The sequence below is a fragment of the Ostrinia nubilalis genome, chromosome 24 (assembly GCF_963855985.1).
Source record: "Ostrinia nubilalis chromosome 24, ilOstNubi1.1, whole genome shotgun sequence".
Lineage (NCBI taxonomy): Eukaryota > Metazoa > Arthropoda > Insecta > Lepidoptera > Crambidae > Ostrinia > Ostrinia nubilalis.
Window position 1 is genome coordinate 448800 of NC_087111.1, and position 16153 is coordinate 464952.

Genomic DNA, 16153 nt, shown 5'->3' on the forward strand with positions numbered 1-16153 from the left:
TTTCAGTATCACCCTTAAAACCAATTGCGTAGAATCTTGTAACTTAGTAGGTGACGTTATCGGTAAAATTTTATCTTGTATTTAAGTAGGTACATATTTATATTATGTTATTGCTATTTATCTATGAAAATAAGACAAAATATATGTTTTATAAACACTTAAGTAGTAAAGTTGTTAAGTAGTAAAGTTTGAAAAAAATATTGCTGTGAAGTACAGAATCACTTTCGTGGCATCAAAAAATTCAAAACGTTAAAGCTTCCAAACGAGACTTGCTATTTGACTGATTTACTGAGAATACACTCTTCACATCAAGCGCTACAATTTTTGTTTACAAAAAGTTGAAATAAGTTAGAAATAAAATTTGCCACGAAGGTGACGATGAGAACCGTGGCGATGAGAAATACCCTTTAGAGACTCTCAATCAATTTATTTACTATGTTTAATTTTTTAAATCTTCAAAATAATTTTTGTTATTTTTTAAATTATAACAAACGCCTGTAATTATTTTGTAGCAATGTAATTTTAAAGCAAATTTAGTGTAACTATTAAAGCAGGGTAATACAAATCCCACAGTAGAGGTCTAGTTATTTATGTAACACTTATCATCTTTCAACTTTTGAAAGTTACAGTATTCTACGTATATATTATCATTGTTAAGTATACCCTTAAGGCCCGTATGTTTTATAGTCCTACTAATATTATAAATGCGAAAGTTTGGATGTCTGGATGTTTGGATAGTTGTTACTCTTTCACGCAATAACTATTGAACGGATTTTGATGAATTACAGTATTATTGTTTATAACCCAGAATAACATATAGGCTTTAATTTATGATGATCTGTGAAAAAACTTTCACGCGGGTGAAGCTGCGGGCAAAAGCTAGTAGTAGCTATATTTTTAATAATACAAGAATGTATAAAGTTACTTTTTAATAATAATAAATAATAACGCTTTATTCATTACTTCATTATCTACATTTTTACACAATCATCTTTATCTGTAAGCGTGTAAATCAGCATTTGTAATCAACTGAAAGGTAGCGACTTAATTTAATGTCATAATAAATGTAGAGTGTATGGAAATGTCGTCGCTTCACTTACTTGAAATTCCCCTCTGATTAAATTTTGTCATTAAGGACGAATCATCCAAACCCGCCTTCAGGCGACGAAGTAACGTCTCTGTATGTACGAGAATGAATACTAAGTTATAATTTTCTTCATTAAAACTTACATTTGTTGGGTAATGACTGGGTAGGGTAGGTAAACGTGAAGACGTAGTGTGAACAGGCCTCCCACTAGGTAGACCGATGATCTGGTGAAGGTCGCGGGAGGTGCCTGGATGCGAGCGGCGCAGGACCGGTCTTTGTGGAAATCCTTGGGGGAAGCCTTAGTCCAACAGTGGACGTCATTCGGCTGAAACGAACGAGGTATTATGGGTATTATACCTATATTAATATTAATTCCCATATGAAAGTTCATAAAAACAAATAAGCAAAACAATTCTCAAAAAGCTAATAACAGGTTAGGGGGGCACATAGCTTGTAGGGCTGATGACCGTTGGGGCGGAAAAGTTCTCGAGTGGGGACGACGGGCCGGAAGACGTAGTAGGCAGGCCCTCCACTAGGTGGACTGACGATATAAATGGGTACTTAATAATATTTAGCTTACATTTTTTACTACTGCTACGTATAAGAAAGACCATAAAGTAGTCGGATTTAACAAGTAAAATATATTCGTAATCTTAAATTAATTTGAATCACTGTGAAAGAAAAGCTTCAAAAAGATGTTCTCCAAGAAAATTGAACAGGAAAATTTTTAAACCTTCTACTACCCCCAACTGCCCAGAGCATGAATAAAATGGAATATTCCTTCAAAAATCCAAAAATACGTATCAATTATAAGTTTCACACCGCAGCCTGATTGCCACCCCTTTGGTTCACCCGCTCGGCATTCAAAAGGCGCTCTAATTAGTAATTTAAGACGAAAGAAAGACTTAAGGGAAAGACTCATTGGAACATTGCTTGATTTTGAATTGCCTCAGGTTTCGTGAGATTTGTTAATATAAATAGGTATATAACTCAAAGGTGACTGACTGACTGACATAGTGATCTATCAACGCACAGCCCAAACCACTAGACGGATCAGTCTGAAAAGACAATGCCGGAAATTGGCGTCTTTTTTTTTTCGCGCGGCCATCGACCAAACTTTGTTTTTTGATTACAAAATAGTGTAATAAACCAAACTTACTATGACATGTATACCTCTAAACTCAGTCTGAACTGAGTTACGAGCATTAGAAGTTTGATGATTTTCATACTAGATTTGCTTTTTGCGCGCAAGTTTTGTATGAAATTGCAACAAAATAGTGACATTGTATGTGTAAACAAACAATACCAACCATTAAAGGCTAGAATCAGCGCAATAAAAAAATAGCGGAATACCTATTTTGTTGCAATATCTTACAAAACTTGCGTGCAAAAAGCAAATCTAGTATGTAAATCATCAAACTTCTAACGCTCGTAACTCAGTTCAGAACTTCAGACTGAGTTTAGAGGTATATCTACATGTCATAGTAAGTTTTGTTTATTACACTATTTTGTAATCAAAAAACAAAGTTTGGTCGATGGCCGCGCGAAAAAAAACAAGACGCCACCTTCCATACAAAATCTGGCATTGCCATTTGTATGGATGTCAGGATGTCTGGATGTTGCTTTGAAGAAGCAACATAGGCTATAATTTATGACGATATGTGACAAACTAAATTTCACGCGGGTGAAGCCGCAGGCCAAAAGCTAGTACCTGTATAAGCCGCTTGGACGGTCAAATTAAAGGTCACTCAAACAAAAAATACGTGGAATTTCGAACAAAAGCCCTTAATACAAACTACTTAGATTAGATTGACAAAACTTTTAGATCGCAAATGGAAAATATTAAACAACCTCCAAGTCTCGGCGCATTATTCTTGATTTTACTCGAAAAGGTGCTGAAAATAGCAAAAGTTTTCGCAGAAGCCTAATATTCTCGTCAACTTTTAAAGTGTATTCTCCTTAAGGGCACTAATGCTTCAAACGACACCGCTTTCAGGAGCTAATACCGTCAATTCTTTATCTTTTGTGAGCCAAAAATTAGCAAAATTAGATATAGAGAGTTAAGGAATAATTATGCTTTGGAACTCAAGGCTTATTTTAGCTTGCACATTTTGGTAATCCGTAATAACAAATGTAATTAACTTTCAGCCTTAATGGTGGATTGATAAGTTTTGTTGCTGATTTTATTAATAAATAAAGTTTTTATAATTAATGTTTTATGTTCCCTTTTTTATGTGTTACCAATGTTTCTTGTTATATGCCGTTGTGATTCCTTCCATACCCTATGTCCTTCCTGCTTTATTTTTATGGATAGAATCAGGATAGAGTCAACCACTTTTTCAGTGAATAATTATGCCACCTCGTACATGCCAATCCCGTAGTCACATTCACTAACCCTTCAAAAGCGCGTGTTATGTATGGACCTACCGTGACGTCACAGCAAGAAGAGCGGGCGGCGAAGTACAGAAATGCTGACTCCAATGGAAACCTCACCAGAGCTTCGCAGCCCAGGCGACAGAAGTGATCGAGCATCCATCCAAATCGGTACTCGTCCTTTTTAATTAATAATAAGCTTTTTAAAAAGTTAATTTTAAACCTGAAAGTTATAATTGGCGCAGTCTTGTGGATGACGAAAAATCCGCTTCTTTCGACCATCAAAGTTGTGAAATTCGTCTGAAACCTACGAGCTAACATCGCTGAGAATGCAGCCGCAGTTCATTGTTCTGTAAGTGCCAGATTCCTTACATTATCCCATCCACATTTTATTAATTATTTTATTGTGTATTTTGTGTTAGAAAGACCAGAATCGTTCGAATTTTTCTGACTCTACTGTTACTTTTTGTGATTTTATTAATTTACGTTAAACTGAAACAAACTCTATATTTGTGAAAAATGGAAATCGGTTTATTTAGAGCCGCCATTAACATCGTTCCTGATTACGATGGTAGTCCAAATCAATTACACAAATTTATTACTACATCAGAAGCTATTTTACAGCAATACTATGATGACCAGCAGGCAAATGCCTTCCAGAGCCAAATGGTTCTCTATTCTTTATTAGGAAAATTGAAAGGCAAGGCCGAGGAGGTTGTTACCATCAATGGAGCCTCTACTTGGCAGGAAATTAAGCGTGTTTTGTTACAAAATTTTTCCGATCAACGCGATGAAAATTCACTAACCAGGGATTTAATAAACCTTCGTCAAGACAATAGCTCTCCTCAAGATTTTTATGACCGCTGCATGCATCTTTTACATACTATAATTAATTATGTGAATTTACATGAAGTGGATCCAACTGTTAAACTGTGTAAACGCGAATTTTTTACCTCGCAAACCCTTAAAACATTTTTAGCCGGTTTGCGAGAGCCACTAGGCTCTACTATCCGAGCCATGAGGCCCGCCGATTTACCAACAGCAATTGAATTAATTAAAGAAGAGCAAAATATTATGTATCTACAAAATAATCGTCCAAATTACAACTCGTTCGTTAATTTTAACAAACAACAACAGTTGCATCCACCTCAAAGCAAACCAAATAATTTCGGTAAAAATGTTCTTTCGCAAAATAATCCGTTTATGAACCAAAATCGCCAAGTTAATAATTTTTCATATCAAAACCGGCAAAACAACCCATTTTTAAATCAAAATCGCCAATTTCAATTTCCCAGAAACAATCAATTTAATTTTGGTCAAAACCGTCAAAATGCATTCAATAACAATCCGTTTAATTTCCCAAGGCCACAATGGGTGCAAAATTCTCAAAATAAACACAATTTCAACAACTATAACGGCCAAAATAACTCTAACATCAATCGTACAAACGCCGTACCACAGCCAATGAGCGGATTATCTTACAGATCTAGAGATATCCCATTGAGACCATCGAATTATAATCATTTCCAACCAGTTCGTCAGAATCCTAATTTTGTATTTGAGGAATTGCATTCCGAGGAAACAGCGGAAGCGCAACTGCAAGATGCGGAATATCCGGAATGTCCGGAATACCCGGTAAACGAAACATATTATGAAGTAAATCAAAACGAGAACGACTCGTCTAACTTTGTTGAGGATATCCCCAATGAAAATTTTTACCAGGATCCGGAGGAAATAAACCACGGATAATGGAAATTAATGTTCACATAAAACGGGAGCTTCCCTACATTCAAATTAAAAATCCCCCGCTTAAATTATTAATTGATACCGGTGCAAATCAATCGTTTTTGTCACCCGAATCCATACAAAAGTTTTACCCACATTTTCGATTAAATTATGAACCGTTTACCGTAACCAATTTACATGTTACCACCCAAAATAACTACACAATCGATATTCCAACATTTCCCGAATTCAAAGAGGATTCGATGTCTAAATTTTATATTTACAAATTTCATAATGTATTCGATGGACTCATTGGACTCGACATGTTAGAGCGATTGCAAGCGAAAGTTGATCTCTGCAATAAACAACTGATAACGGCGAACGCTACCAATGACATAAACATGCTAAAGTCAGGAGTGAAGAACCTTTTCGAGGCTTTAATTCGAGCAAATAGTAGCAAACCAGTTAAGATTCCTGTCTCAATTAATGAGGGTGATATCTTTTTACCTCAAACATACATAAATGTTATATTCCCGACGTTGTCACAAGAGCAGTGCAAGGTTTCGCACACGTCGAAATAAAAAATCCGACTAAAAACGACACCATAATCAGCCTAGCATCTCCAGTGCAAGCTCAATTAATAAATAATAACTTTTCCATTCATAACTTTGAGTGTGTCACCCCTGAACATGACATCGACCTAGAGTCTTCATTACGGACTGACCACTTAAACTGCGAAGAAAAGGCAAACCTCCTTCGTTTGTGTAAAAATTATAGCGACATATTTTATACAGAAAACTCACCTTTGACTTTCACAAATAAAATAAAACACAATATCAAAACTACCGATAATGAGCCAGTTTTCACCAAAAATTATCGTTACCCTGAAATACATAAAAATGAGGTATCCGAGCAAATAAAAAAGATGCTGAAACAAAACATAATTAGACCATCAGATAGTCCATGGTCGTCCCCGATTTGGATTGTCCCGAAAAAGGCCGACGCCTCAGGAAAAACCAAGTGGCGTCTGGTCGTCGACTATAGGAAGCTTAATGAGAAAACAGTTAGTGACAGGTATCCTATACCTAACATAAACGACATCCTAGACAAATTAGGCCGCAGTCAATACTTTAGTGTGCTAGACTTATTTTCTGGGTTTTATCAAATTGAGCTAAATTCTGATGACATTGCAAAAACAGCATTCAGTGTAGACTGTGATTATCGCGGTCATTATGAATTTCTTCGAATGCCGTTCGGACTAAAAAACGCTCCGTCGACATTCCAACGTGTTATGGACTCGGTACTGCGTGGGCTTGATAACGTCATGGTGTACATGGACGATATAATTATCTACAGCGTATCCCTACAGGAACACATCGCTAACTTGGAAGCCGTATTTCAAAGACTAAGGGAAGCCAATTTAAAATTGCAATTAGATAAATCCGAGTTTCTGACTAGAGAAACCGCGTTTTTAGGCCACATTATTACGCCAAATGGTGTAAAACCTGACCCTAAAAAGGTTGATGCCATACTCAAATTCCCGATTCCACAGACTCAAAAAGAAATCAAATCATTTTTGGGATTACTGGGTTACTACCGGAAATTTATTCCAAATTTTGCGCATTTGACAAAGCCATTTACTAGATGTTTAAAAAAGGGATCTAAAATTGACATCACTCATCCGGAATATGTCAACTGTTTTAAATTATGCCAACAAATATTAACAAACGACCCTGTATTACAGTACCCAGATTTCTCAAAAGAATTTAATCTCCGCACGGACGCCTCGAACGTCGCTGTAGGTGCAGTTCTATCCCAAGGAACCATAGGCGCAGATAAGCCCGTCGCCTACGCGTCGCGTACCTTGAATGATAGCGAGCAAAATTATAGCACGATCGAAAAGGAATTACTCGCCATCGTCTGGGCGACTAAGTATTTTAGACCCTATTTGTTCGGCAGAAGCTTTAACATTGTAACAGACCACAAACCATTGCAATATTTGTTTAACATGAAAGACGCTAATTCTCGACTGATTAGGTGGCGCTTAAAATTGGAGGAATTTGAATATAAAATCACTTATAAAAAAGGTAAATCTAACGTAAACGCAGATGCATTATCCCGGATTCAGATTCAAAATAATGATGTTACGCCCTTATTGGATTCCGACGACGAGGAAGTAGGTGAACAAAATATTTCTATTATTGCAAATCCGCGAACCGAGATGCCCGAACTTGCAGATTTAGAGGAACTAATGACCGTACATACCGAATTAGAAAACCCGATTTTAGAAATCCCAATATCTGAAAACGCAATTAACTCATGTAATAATCAGTTACTTATCCATTTTGTCCATCACTCGCCATCCAAACCAGTTATAACAAATGTATTTCCCGGAAAACGCAGAATCGTAGCTCAGATTTCGGAAAACAGTATAAACCCCGAAATAATATCACTGTTTAAAGAATTCATTAGACCCAACATTAAATACGGCATTTGGCTGTCAAATCCATTCTATTACGAATCAATAACAAACACGTTGCAAGAAACCTTTAGTAATTCTGCTTTTAAACTGACGTTTCATAAAATTTTATTGGAAGACGTTCTTGACAGGGATCGTCAGTTTTTAATAGCAAAAAATTATCATGAAGGGAAAACAAATCATAGAGGCATCCAAGAGGTAGAACAGCGAATCAAAAGAACATATTATTGGCCAAAATTAACAAATTTCTTAACCGAATATATAAACAATTGCGAAATATGTCAGACTAGTAAATACGAAAGGCACCCAAATAAACAAGCATTCCAAATTGTCCCAATTCCCGAAAAACCTTTCGAGGTATTGCACATTGATACATTAACTGTGAAAGGACAAAAATTCCTAACGATTGTCGACACCTTTTCCAAATACGCACAAGCATACCCACTCGAGAGCTTAACCGGTGTATGTGTACTTAACGCCATAACTATATTCATGACTCATCACGGCCTGCCCTTAAGCATTATCGCAGATCAAGGGACCGAATTTAAAAATTTACCTATAAAAGAATTTGCCCAATTACATAAAATAAATCTTCATTTTATCAGCGTAAATAATCCACAGTCGAACGGTGCAGTGGAACGACTCCATTCAACATTACTTGAACATATCCGAATTTTATCTCAGACCCGCTCTGAACTTAATACGCCAGAGCTTATGTTGTACGCCATACTCGGATATAATAACTCTATACACTCTGTAACGAATAAAAAACCCGTAGAGATAATAAACGGCCACCTAAGCAATAGGGATCCGTTCGATATCAACATCGAGACAACTTGTTTACAAAACTATGTCGATAAACACAAAGAATTGACTTCAACTTTATATGCAAATATCAATAAAACGTTACAAGAAAACCAAACACGAACTATGACCAAATATAACGAATCCAGGAAAGAACCTGAGACTTATCCCGAAAATACACAGTTTTACTCTAAAAACCCACTTGCGGCTCGGCATAAAACGCAACCCCGCTACGTCACTCGTAAAGTTAAAAGAGACCTAGGCATTAAAATATTAGATAGTAGAGACGTTACGTATCACAAAAGTAATGTTAGAAAACCTCTAACTAAACAAAAACAATTTCAGGATGCTGATTCCGGTGCTGGCCCAAGCACATCACGTGACCCTGACCCCCCTGACCAATAATCCTGGTATACTACCATTTAAGTTAGGTACTTGCAAGTTAGAGATTAGTAAACATACATTCATCCATTATTACGACTTGAGTTTGTTTAGTAACTACATAAATAGTATAGAGAGCCATATAGCTTCGCTAATAAGCTATGTCGGCGCAGTCGACCCGGCGACCATCGGTGATTCGGTCGCGATCCGACAAGCTCTATTGGGTAAGTTGGCATTGATCCATACAAAGTATAGCTCGCTAAGTTATCATAGTGTGCGTAGAGATAAGAGAGCCTTGATTGATGCACTCGGCTCGGTTATAAAGAGCATCACAGGTAATTTGGACTATCAAGACGCAATCAAATATAACAACGCGATTTCTGTTTTGCAGAAAAATCAAAAAATCATTCTAGATAAATATAATTCAGGCATAAGTTTAAATTACGGAATTTTGGAATCCTTTAACTCTACTATTACAACGATAGCTTCCAATCAGTATAAAATTTATCGCAAAATTAATGAAATCACAACTGAAATTAACATGACTAACTATAAACTGACTGACTATATCAAAATCAATACTTTATTTACAATAATTAATGGAAATTTGGACTCTATATATGAGACATTAGTTTCTTTAGAAAATTCGATTGCCTTCTCCAAATTACACATAACGCACCATAGTATATTATCTCATGACGATATTCTATACATGTATAATATCCTAAAACAAACTTATAAGCCACAGGAACTTTTATTCGACGAACATACTAACTATAGAGACTATTATGACTTAATAGAGAGTGGTTCATACTACTCCGACAACACATTGGTATTTTTACTAAAAATCCCTATTATGCATAGAGATTTTTACGACTATTATCACCTGTACCCGTCTCCTACCTATAATAATACCCTTATAATCCCCACCTTACCTTATCTGGCCATGAATGAAGAGAAATATTGGTACATGGACAAAGAATGCAACAAATTTCAAGATATTTATTATTGCAAGAGGATAAGCTTTACGAAGACACAAAGGAACGACGACTGTATTTACACACTGATCCTGAAACAAACAATAACAGACAAATGCACATATATACAATATAAAGCTATAACCGAAATTATTGACAAAATTGATGATTACCATTATCTCATTACGTGTCCACTAAAGACGAAAATAAGTTTAATTTGTGCCGAGGAAAGCTTCAAGTCGATACAAGGCACTTACCTGGTAGAGATTCCCAAAGGATGTAAACTCATTACCGAAACGAATAGCATTCAGAACGCCGAAAATAAACTTCGAGGTCACGCTGTGAAGCTGCTATCTTTTGAACTCTCTAATATTACTATTAAAAACGCAAACCAGCCGCTGAAGATCGAGGAAGTTCCTATGAGTAAACTCTACAAACTGAAAAATCTTATAGATAAAGAAACGCCCATAATTTTGGAACCAGAACCTTCAAATACTCACTATTATTGGAATACGCCACTTTACATCGTCTTTATTATAATACTCACCTACTGGGCGTACAAACGATTTCTCTTGAAGAAGATTTCCGCCCAACAACCTGAAAATATAGAAATACAGACGAACCAGCCCTTTTTTACAAGAAATTGAAAAAAGAGGCTTCACACTCGGCGGGGAGGTGTTATGTATGGACCTACCGTGACGTCACAGCAAGAAGAGCGGGCGGCGAAGTACAGAAATGCTGACTCCAATGGAAACCTCACCAGAGCTTCGCAGCCCAGGCGACAGAAGTGATCGAGCATCCATCCAAATCGGTACTCGTCCTTTTTAATTAATAATAAGCTTTTTAAAAAGTTAATTTTAAACCTGAAAGTTATAATTCGCGTTGGCTTTTCAAATTGACAAAACCCTTACCAAATACATCCGTGTTCTAGTACCCCAATTCTTTGGTACCCCACATAAGTTGCGGGTCCCAGCGTCCATAAAGCATAACAGGAGGACCGCAGTTTTTCACTGAGCCTCAACCCGCCCGTAACGGCCGACTTCGAGACGCGGCAAAGAGTTGCAAACAGATGCGCCACTTAATTATTTACTACCTTCCAGTATCTTGTTGGCTGATGGCCATAATGCACTAAATAATAATACAGGCTTTGAGACTCTACAGAGTTGAAAACAGATGCGACACTTTGATGTTTACTACCTTCGAGTATATTGTTGGCGGATGGTCATAATGTACTACATAATAATAGAGACTGTGAGACTTGACAAAGAGTTGGAAACAGATGCGCTACTTAGGTTTAGTTGCACCAGTTTCTTTAACTTTAACAAACCTCAAAGTCTATCAAAATCTATACAAAAATCACCAGTTTTTGTAATAGGTAGTAAAGATTAAAGATACGCCTGTATTCCCTGACTGTATTTTAATACAAACAGTAAAAAAACTATTTTTTTTTTAAATCGTCATCGTGTTTCATATTGAAGGAGTAACATAACGTGTGTTACTATTTGTAATATTGTCATTGTGAACTCCGTCACTTAATATTAAAAAGCGTGAGATTGTAAACTAACAGTGAGTTAGGTTAAAAAAAAAGTTATATTTGTAATCTAACTACGTCAGATTATAATCTGAGGTGGAATTGTGTAAAGCAATCGTAATCATTTGACAGTTCATAACGTACGATAAAGTCAGTTAAACAAAGCGTTTGACAGAATAATCGTATGTTATGAACTGTCAAATGATTACGATTGCTTTACACAATTCCACCTCTGATGGAATTCACATTTAAAAAAATATAACCTGACCGCGGTTTAAAAGGATCCACGTTATGGAAATTGAAAAATCTCTCATGAAAGCGATATGTTTTTAGGCATTTAAACACAATCCTCATCTGCACAATATACTCTTTGGTGCCTAGAAGTAGGGCAATTCCAATAACCATTGATCCCACCATTCCGCTCGCTCGGATTTGTCTCTTATTCTGCAGACATACCCTGGCAGGAAAATAGGATGGGTCTATACATCCTGCGGTGAACCCAATCTTGCTTACGAATGTGATTTATCCTTTGCCAGTTTCAGTTTTTGAATTCAGCTGGGAAAATTAATCGATTAAAGTAATTATGATTGAGTTACTGTCAGTTAAGGTGAAGTTAATTACAGTTATGTCAAAAAAGAAAAAACTTTTTATGGGAAAGACTTAATTTTTAAAGTTATGAAATGACATGAAATGTAATTTATGATCTGTTTAAGAATAAAGTCTCTGGGTTGTCTGAAACAAGATGTTTCCTAGAAAACATTGAGCTGGTTGAAACTTGTGTTTCTTTAATTTGTAAGTTTTTTTGGTGAGCAATTTAGCGTCTATTTATTTAAACTGTGACCACTGAACGAACAATGATTACTGTGATAAGCCGAACTACACAGGCTAGTGCTGAAATCGACTCGTTTTACTTAAAACCGTCTGTCATCTTTAAGCAGGTTGAAATAAGTTACCATTTATTGATTGTATCTTTTGGCCATTCAATGAAATGAGTATCGAAGTTCTGTGAAGTCAGATTCATATTTAATTTAGTCTGACAAGTTGTGTTGTATTGTGACGCACCAGGACGGGATCGTTTTCATACATTATGTGACACGTCAGAGAAGCCATCAGGATGCGGCACTCTAGTATAAACGTTACCATACAAAATGTATGAAAACGATTGCGTATTGATACGTCGCACAAGTCAGAAAAATAAATCCAGCTTAATATTAAAACCCTGGTATTTCTACCGTACCTATTGTGCCAAATTGCCTCGCTCCTTCAATTTGGTTCCCATAACGATACCGGGAACATTTGAATATTCTAAAAATACCAGGGCAGCTCAATCGCAAGGAGATGTCGTCCCGTGATTGATGCAAATGGCGCGTCCCACTGCGGGAAGGGACGCGCAGTCCGATTTGTAAGGATGTAGCGCGCTGGATGCGGCTTTGATATAATTTAATTAGGTACGGTGACACAAGGTGGACTGACGACCTCATAAAGGTAGCGGGAAGGCGCTGGATGCAAGCCGCCACCAACCGGCCACTTTGTGGAAATCATTGAGGCAGGCCCATGTTCAGCAGTGGTCGTCCTATGATGAATAAGGAACGGAAAAATAATAGCATTGACACTACTGTAAGTTAGCATACGCGAAATTTCATAAGTTAAGAAAACAGAACATAGCGAACACATTAGCTAGTGTTTTGATACACTAATTTTACCTTTTAAAAGATGTAGAATTTGCTGAAATATCTCAAAAGGTAAATAGAATATAGAAGAGAGGGGCATATCATATAGGCACCTATCAGATCCAGTATTCCGATGGCTGATTAAGTAAAGGAATTATTAGGAAAAACAAAATGAACAGATACTTTGAATGCGCTTGAATTTGGATTAAGCTACGTTTTACAATATCAATCTTAAACCTATTGCCGATAGTGCGAGTAACTAAAACTTTTAAGATACTTAAATATCGTAAAAAAGTACCAGGGCGGCTCAATCGTGAGGAGATGTCGTTCCATCATTGATGCAAATGGCACGTCAGAGGGACAGGACGAGGCTAGTCGTGGTGTTGACACATTTTCGATGGCAGTCCTTAAGATATAACAATATATTACCGCCCTTCTTTTTCAGGGGTCTCTGGGGCCTTATGTTGTCGTATTTGGTCAAAGTCAAAGTCAAAATTTCTTTATTTTTATATAGACTATTTAAATAGTACTTATAAATCGTCAAATATTTTGCTCTTAAGGAGCCTCTGCATAATCTTTTTACCCTCCCAGCGCTTCGAGCCCAACATTTGGCAAGTGCTGAGAAGAAGCGCCGAGACAAACTCAGTCACTCTGTCTGCCGATAAATACTGCCGTCTATGGTTTTGGATATCAACTAGTCTGCGAGTAAATGACCGTAGAATAACAATTTACTACTGCGTCGACTAAGACTAGTTGCTAAGAGTACAAAATTAGTGTAAGCTCCTAGATTTTACATAAAGCTCTACCGGTATAAGCTTTACGCGCCATCTTGTATCTCTATTCCTCCCGGCACCGTGAGCGTCGATAATGTAAGCAGCTTAATGCACTTTCGATAGTGTGAAATATTTTTGAACTAAAAGCAATTTCAATATGTTTGTGAGAATACGATACATGTCTTTATAGACCTACTTACCTAATTGGACAATGTCCAAATATAATCAAGGAATGTCAATCACAATTTTCAAATATTACTTTTAATAATAACATTCAAAATGGAAAAGAAATGTGGCTTGTCAAGTCCATATTTTTTTAAAAATAAAGGACCGTGAGATAAATGACGATCGAATAATATTCTTAAAACAAAAGGTGTTGTCTAAGGTAGGTACACGTTATTGGGAGTAATGCAAAGGGCAATCTTATTTGAAGATGTGCCCAGCAGAGAGCTAACATACATAGGCTGATCTGTGCCCTTACCATGAGTTTATATTATGTGTGCTCGCTAGCGACTACATAAAAAAATGACATGAAATGTATGACATTGACCTGATAAAGGTAGCAGGAAGGCGCTGGATGCAGGCCGCTACCAACCGTGCGATGTGGAAGTCATTGGGGAAGGCCTATGTTCAGCAGTGGACGTCCTGTGGCTGAAATGATGATGCTGTATGGCATTGTATAGCGCGGTTACTTTCTAGAACTAAAATATTCGTAGACTTTTAATATAAACTAATCGTAAGTGCCCTGATACTGATGATCAAATGTAATCTGCGCAATTATTCGAATTGTTTGGTCACTTCCATAAGACATTTAAGTCTGCAGAACAACATTCGTTTTGGAGGATATAGCTCCAGTTATTCGACAGTTCACTTATCAGGAAGGGGGGTTTGATGGATACTTTGATATCTTTTTGAGAGTCCATCGATCAGCGCGAAGTTTAAAAAACGCTGACAGGGACACATTCCTTCCATTTTTGTTTTATATTCAATTCCGTAAATACGGTTGGAAAGCTTTATCTATATCAGCTGGAACCTTTACTTGATAAATGTATCTCATTGACATCGGATTAATTTCAAACATCTAGTTGTTTCTGTCTCGTTCGTTTCGTTCGTTCGTTTAAGCCAAATGACATCCACTGCTGGACAAAGGCCTTCCCCAAGGTTTTCCACAATGAACAGTCCTGCGCTGCCCGCATCCAGGCTCTTCCCGCGACCTTTCCCGCGGCGATCGAGTTTCGCGGGATCCAGTAATGCGTGATTCCGCAAAGCTGGACAATCGTGTGAACATACAAGTGTTTGCAAATCGAATTCCAAATTGGAACGGATCAGTTTTATGGTGGATACTGCAAACGGGATGTTCGTATGAATGTTAATTTAAAAAAAACGCATAAGTACTACTAAACGGGATCCTGCAAAAAACGGGAATGTCTCCGTGGGGAAAACACTGAGTGGAGGCTGAGTTTTTTCGCCATTTTTTCTTAGCACCAACCCATATTTCATTCTTAAGAAGCTCATATTTATTTGGAACATTTACGCCCGTATTCACAAACATCTGCGCGTGGATACACGAACCAATCACATTATTACTCTTTTCAACGCTGTGCGTTCGACTTGCTGCTTCACTTGAGCAAGCATCGTTTGAATACGGGCATTATATGTCCTGAAAAGAACAAAAAAACATCTGACAAACAATTAGAATTCATCTCCTTCCCAAAATTGAAGAAGATTGAATCAATCGAGCGGAATAACTACTCGTGCAAACTTAATCAGAATTTTAAGGACGTTTCCAATAACACCCATCTGTTTTTCATCCGGCGCCCTCCTCGGAATAAATTCAAGTCACAGTCGAAACTTTTTCTTCGGGAGATATAAAGTTAAATTGTTTCTATTACAGCTAATGCAATTCTAACTGAGTACTAACTTGTTGGTGATGGAAAAAGGGTTTTAGGGATGTACGTTTCGTCCTCAAGGACACTTGGTAAGTGGAAGAATTAATGTTATAAAGAACTTAGTCAGAGGAAGATATTTGAATAATTTTATTAAGCAATTTGATGTTTAATTGATTTATTTAGCGTCTGGGTGATTAGTAGTGGCTTAGTGATAATATCAACTGCGGTTCGAATCCCGCTAAAGGCAATGACAAAATAATCATCATTTTGGACAATACGACAATATTAATTTATTAAATGTTCTCTTTTCTATAATCCACCTTTAGCAAGGTAGACGATTTCACCTGACGTTAGATTTATTTACAATTTAAAGATTTACAATTAAACTATACTTACTTGCCTAGTTAATTATTTACTCGTATTTCGAAAGGGGCACAAACTAATATAATATTCATAAATAATAG